Genomic DNA, 5,949 nt, shown 5'->3' with positions numbered 1-5,949 from the left:
GTAAGTGTTTAAAAATGCAGAATTATGCCAGTGAACTTTTTTAGCCAAGAAGCCAGGAGTGTGTTCCGAAAACACAACAGAGTGAGGGGGATGATGGGGAAAAATGAGTGAGGGAGATGACTCCCTAATATCCTTATTGCTTTCCATGTACATTAATGTGTTGGATCCATGTACTCCTGAATCCGTTTGGAGAAAGGCCTGCTGAAGCCTTTCTGCAAAACACAAATAAAGCTTTCAAAACACAGAGTTCATTTCCAGTGCATAAGTGTCCCATTTAATTGATTTAAATGAGTCAGCTGCAGGGCTCTTGGCAAGACCTGTATGCCAGCACAGGATGGTGAATGGAAGCAACAGGCGGTTGCGGAAAACAAAAGAGGGAAGATGTGGCTTTTCTTCCTCCTTTGCTTCTGCTCTTCTTCACTCTGTTTCCCATCACACAGTCCTGCTTTTTGCTTGCCCATGCTCAAGTGCCCTCTGACCGCTGTGGCACATGTGAACCTGCTCCTGTGGAGAGAGGGTTAGAAAGCTGGGCGATATCACAGGCAACCACATGCTGGGCAGGAGCTGACTGGGGAGGCAGGCCTAGATGTGGGGAGCCTGACCTCCTCCACGAGAAGGTTCTGGATGGGGTAGTGACTGATGCTATGAGCCCTGGCCTTCTGACATACCCTCAACCTCCAGTGCCGAGTCACTGGTAACAAGCTCAGTCATCTGTGGACGTTCTTTTCTCATGCTCCACGATGGATTTAGCAGGCCATATCTAGAAATGAGAGAACTGAACTGAATCTGCTGCTCCAAGCAAAAGCTGCTAAATTTGTGCTAATTTGCTCAAAACTCATCTGGGTTTCTCCCTGCCTGAGCCTGGCTTATCTGCAAAGGAATCATGGAAACATACGTTTAACACGGTTTAATTCCATGTTCTGAGCTAAATTTAGCTGTGGAAGTAAGGCCAGGCTGTGTTAGCATCATCCTTCCTACGACCAGCAGTAGCTGATGAGGTGGGGCAGCTCCTGGCCCTGTCTTTGTTTCTTGGTCTTGATCAGTTCTACAGAGCTCAAGTTGAAATGAAGGGACCTAGCTGGAGATAGGTGTCACCAATCATTTAAATGCATCCTGTCAATATATAAGAATTTTTTCTTTTAATGGAAATACTTAATACCACATTCGTATTCAGAGATCAGAGCAATGGAATGAGCACAAAACTGTTTTCTTAAGCAGGCCATCAGACCAGTGTTATAATTAGTATTAAATACATGACATATAAAGTACTTTATAATGTCTACTATATATTACAATAGAAAAATTATTAAAAACATAAACACTGGGTATCATTATTATATTTCATTACACAAACATCAGTGTTTCCCTTTCATACGCAAAAGATTGGTTTTGATTTTTCTTCTTCTGGATGTGGCAAGCTGTTGCTATCGTGCTATCTTTACAATTTCCAACTTGGCTTCTGCAATGAAATCAAAAACCAGTCATCAGTTTGCAAACATGTGGTCATGCTTTTTAAATGAAACTGTGTGATGCTCGGAGTATCAGGGCTGTAATTCAAGTTGCTGATCACAATGTGTCCAAGTCATTTTTCTTTCAGGATATTGCTTTGCACTCAACCTGAAGATTAGCTTACAACTTGTTGGGCCACCCAGGATATCTGTTACGGCAAAGAAGAGTGATTAGCAAATACCAGCAAGGCATCCTCCTAAATAATGTTAGTTTTGGTGAGCTTAAATGAAAAGATATTACAAGCAACAAATTTTGCTGTATGTGTGTTTTTCCTTTGTTTATTAATTATCGCTTAGAAGCAAATAAGAATTTGGATGTTTTGTTAGTGGTGATTTAAAACCAGCAAATCAAAGGACCTGTTTCAAGGAGCTCCTTGAGCACAGCAGCAAGTCTTCAGAGCAGTGCAGAAGTAAACATTTAGAATTCTGTGACTTAAGTAGTATGTTTGCAAAAATTGTCCCCTTCAACTGAGGTTATATTTGCTTTTTCAGTCATTTAAAAGAATAATAATTGAAAGTGGTATTCTCTGAAAGGATTTCATGTTGTTTTTGCTGCTTCCTGTTGACTGATGATCTTACTCTTGCCATTCTGGTCCCAGATAACAGTGGCTGAAAAGATCCGTGCTGCAATGCTCCTGAAGTTGTGCCAGCATTGATGTTTGAAAATATATTCTATCACCCTGGAACTTTCTGTTCCCAATTTCTTCTGCCAGTAGAGCAGCAGGGAAACATTTTTGTGGTCGGGTAAGATACAAACCAGTGATATGGAGAAGGGATCTTTGAGGCAGATGCCAGAGAATGCTCTTAGAGAAGTCTTTTTCTTTGCTTTTACAAGCACACTACAATACATCCCATGCTTTAGACTGTAGCCTTCAGAAAAGAGCACTTTGCAGTTTGTTATTGAAGGGGAAGGCTTGAAATGATGGAATAGCCTGAATGTGTCTGGGGGAGTTGACGTGAGGGAATGGAAGCAACCTTACCCTCATTAGCAACATCTTAAACCAGAGAATGTCCTTTCTCATGTTTCCTGCACAGATGCTGGAGATAATCCTGACTCTATAAAACTTTGCTGGATATAGCACTGTTTGCAGAGTCTCCTTCCAAGACTGAAGAGTGAGCACATTCTTGTCCGGTCTTCAGAGCTGCAGTTTGGAAAAAAACACAACTTGCCAATGTTTGCTGCCATGCGGTCTTCTGACAGCATACATGTCTGCAGTGGTAGGCAACATATACACTTTTTAGTTTAGAAATAGGGTGCAGTTTATAAACAGAGTGGGAAATGTGAATAGAATAGTGTATCTATCTATCCACGTCATTTGTTCTGTTTAAATGAATATTTTCTATATAATACTGCTAAGAAGTACTATTTAACACAGAGGACATTCAACACTTACAATCCCCTGTGAAGCTTGTTGGCTGATTAGGTGTAGGAAATACTTGCCACATCCTTTTGGATCTAGCAAGGCTAGATATCAAGGCTAGTGACATGATAAGGTGGCAAGCTGCATATCTGTAGCTGTCATTCAGCAAAGTAGTAACACATATTTTTCAATTTAATTTTATGAACTTTAATTAGATTTGGAATGCCCTTAATTCCTGTGTTACAGCTGAGTGATCTTCTGATGTAGACCAGGCGTTGTACAACACTTTCCAAACTTGATCTGACCCTTACACCTGTAACGCACTGTTTATCGTAGACCCCAATAAAATGAAGACTAAGTCGTATTGAAGAGTGGTTTCTTCTGCCTTAGGCTGGAAGAATGTCTTTCTACATGCAATTGCAACCCAATTTGCTGTGGTTTCTAGGAAATTACACTACATAGTGGTTATACTGTTACATGAATGACAAGTACAGCTACTACTTAGCAGTCATAATTATTATGCAGATTTTTCTGAAGTTCTTCAGCCTTTCAAAGTTTCTCTAGATACCTTCTCCAAGAAGAGAAGACTGCAGGAATGAGAATTGTTTTTTTTTTAATCTATTGATTGATAAAACTTTCTTTCTCTTTTTACCTGTAACCTCTCCCAAGGGTTGTCTCCTAGACAGAAAAAAAAGTCTAAAGCAAAAATGGCAATTTTAAGTACCACTTGGGCAGCTAAATCCAGAATGTATATCCTGTGAGTTGTGCTCTAAGCTGCCTATTTCATTTAGCAAAATCTACCGTGTAGCTCCATTTCCACGTGTCTCTGTTTCATCAGCGTGGGCCATAGTTACAATTATTCAAATACAAATATTCTGTCTGAACACAAGACCCACAGGTTTCCTAAAGAAATGCTTTGCCAGCTATTGCACATTTGAAGACCTGTTTTTAAGCCTAACCTTTGTTTTATGTCATACTTCTCTCTGGCTTCCTGGTTGAACACATGCTGTGGCACCCACCTCTAGCCCACAGGGGATGCTTGAGCCTCTTCATACCAGGGCTTTTGTTACATCAGGGCAGACTATGAAAAACTGACTTAAAAATAATGATCAGCCTGAAAACTGGACAACCAGTTTGGAAGATAAGAGAAAGGCAGTGTAGAGACACTTCCTTAGCATAGGCTCCTTGATGCTATTTGGTACTCCAGGATAAGTCAAACATCTGCACAGGGTATGCAAGGGTATGCAGGGTGTCCCAACAGGATCCCAGCCACTGCTAAGAAGGCTGTGGGTCATCATGCTCAGCATCAGAGCAGCCTGAATGTCTTTGGAATGGGAAGGGCAGCTTTTATCCTGCACCAGTGTGCTGGTTTCATGCAGAAGTCTTTCGTCATGCCTGCTGCCTGGGCTGGCTTGACTGTCTCTCCATGCTGATTTTGTGCCATTTACACCACTCTCTACTTTAAAAAGCATACTGGAGGCTGATACTGAAAATTCAATTTTCCATTTTTTTGTTGTTGTTTTTTAAACCTAGTGATCTTTGTAAAAGTGGCTTTATTAATACTGTAACAAAAGAAACAGAGGATGTAAAAATAACAGGGGTCAACCCTGGGTGAGCAGGGAGAGCAGAAACGGTTCACCCTAGTTTACTGTTATTCATAGTACGTCTTCACCAACTTTCCAGTGAGATTTACTTGGCAAATACACACAATTTTCTTTGCATATAAGCACTCATCCATATTCTTGTTTATGAGCATGTCTTTCCATTGTGATAGTAGCTCACACAGCTCTGATCCCTTATTTTATCTCACCAAGCAGGTGAGAGGATAACAAATTCACTCCAACAAAGCCCTTAATGCTGTGTTGCTGTTTCATGTCAGGCAAGGGGATAAAAAGCCATCTCAGTGCTGAGGTGATGAAAACTTTCCATTGACAGATCCAGGCATGACCATTTGAGCAATATGGGATTGTAAAGACAACAACTGAGCTGCGACCAGTGTGGAGAAACCTGTTATCTGAGAACCTTGGCTCCCATCCCAGCTGCTTCAAAAATGGAAGCTTTCAATTAACACTTTGCACCGTGACAGACAATGGACGTGGCAAGTATTTTCCTATTTGCAGATAAAAGTGAACCGATCTTCTGTATCACTAAAACAATCAATTAACTAAAAGGAATAAACCTTTCAGCTGCAAAGTGGCATTTAATTCAAAGGACTTTACGACATCAGACTTCAAAAGCATCATTTAAAAACAAACAAAAAAAAAATACACCAAAAGGAAAAGTTCTAGTGCAAACTAGGAGGATGCAAGCACAAAAACATCCTGTTTATACTCAGGGTTTCTGGGACAGCAAATTGTTTTTCCTTTTGCACTTGGTTCATTTAAACCAAACCACAATTTATCACCACCTGGGAGAAGAAAGAAGAAGCAACTCCTTCAGAAAGAAATCCCTTAATTCGGTGTTTCAGAAAATTTCAGCAACAAGGCATCCTTTGTGCCTTGTGTTGGTGACTCTTCATTACAGGCTTAGGAAATGAGAGCACCATATAGAGGCCAGACAAGATGCTGGAGAAGCTTCAGCATCTGCCAGTGGGCAGCTCACTGCTGACCATAGCAGGATCACTGAAAAAGGCGGAGCCTCCTCAGCCTGCATCAGTGCTGCATGAATCCTCAGTAGTCAATGAATCACAGAATCACTTGAGTTGGAAGGGACCCTTAGTTGTTATCTAGTCAAATTCCCCTGAAATAAACACTGCTTCACTGTTACAACTGTTACAAACCCAATGTTTAAAAGCCAGTGTTAGTAGGGTTCTGCATGGTACAATTGCATATTTTGTAAAAAGTTGGGCTATATTAAATTACAACTGCTGGCACTTCTTTTACTCAAAAAGAAACCTGTTTGCTTGTCATCTCTGTGCCTGTTCTTTCCCTTTTGGCCAGGACACATTCTGGATAGATTTTGTTTGAAGGCTGATCTTCCCTTCCCTTCCCTTCCCTTCCCTTCCCTTCCCTTCCCTTCCCTTCCCTTCCCTTCCCTTCCCTTCCCTTCCCTTCCCTTCCCTTCCCTTCCCTTCCCTTCCC

Source organism: Lagopus leucura, unplaced genomic scaffold (assembly GCF_019238085.1).
Source record: "Lagopus leucura isolate 7727_CA_CO unplaced genomic scaffold, USGS_WTPT01 Super-Scaffold_100001, whole genome shotgun sequence".
NCBI lineage: Eukaryota > Metazoa > Chordata > Aves > Galliformes > Phasianidae > Lagopus > Lagopus leucura.
Note: the sequence above shows the minus strand (reverse complement) of the source record.